The sequence below is a fragment of the Ceratina calcarata genome, unplaced genomic scaffold, assembly GCF_001652005.2.
Source record: "Ceratina calcarata isolate Rehan_Ccalc_2016 unplaced genomic scaffold, ASM165200v1 scaffold308.2, whole genome shotgun sequence".
Taxonomy (NCBI): domain Eukaryota; kingdom Metazoa; phylum Arthropoda; class Insecta; order Hymenoptera; family Apidae; genus Ceratina; species Ceratina calcarata.
In genome coordinates this window covers 553334-554147 of record NW_017153345.1, presented here as the reverse complement: position 1 = coordinate 554147, position 814 = coordinate 553334, and positions in this window count along the sequence as shown.

Sequence of the window (814 nt, the reverse complement as noted above, 5' to 3'; positions counted from 1 at the left end):
ATACGTAGCGATCGAACATGAATTGTGTCTCATTGTTAAAACTTGACATACTTTTAATAAAATTGTAATTATTTGATTTACTCAATTCTCATCTCGCTGTTTTTAAAAATGTTTATCTTGAAATCAAAGCCAGGTTAATGCAATTTTACTGTAATAATGGGGTGTCTTCTGCAATGTAACAGAACTCAGTATTTGGTAGAAATCCTGAATGCAAGAAAGACGTCAGCGAGTACGACTGGCATGTGAGTCAGTTCTTTGACTGGTACCGAGGTCCGCGTCTCGACTCGCCCCTCATCCAGTTTCATGAAACGTGGACCACTTCGAGATGATCTTCAGCTTCGTGTTACCAGGTTTTCATAACGCGGGACGTAATCTTTAATCTGGACCACTTCTCTCTTATCCCTCTGACTGCTTGTTCCACGTTTTCGTCCACGCTACCTCCGCCGAGTCATTCGCTCTTCGTGTCTGTTTCTCGATCGCCGAGAACTCGTTTGCCTTGAGGAGACGACGCGGTTGCCGTCGTCGTTGTCTTATTTATCGGATCCACGGGTCTCGTCGGCAGACGAAAGGAGGAATGTGGGAACAGCGGTTTATGCAACCGAGAAAGTATGACCGTGTGAAAAACCCTGGGTATTCCCTCTTCAGGGCTGGGAGTCCGATCAAATGGGCTTCGATTTGGGATGGCTCGAGGCTTTTTACAACAGGAGAACAGGAACCACTCTGTGTAGCCTCGTCCAAGGGTTGTTTTTCTATACCTCTCTTCAATTTTTTTTACAAACAATTGTTATATAAAAAGTCTTGGTTTAAAGTATGG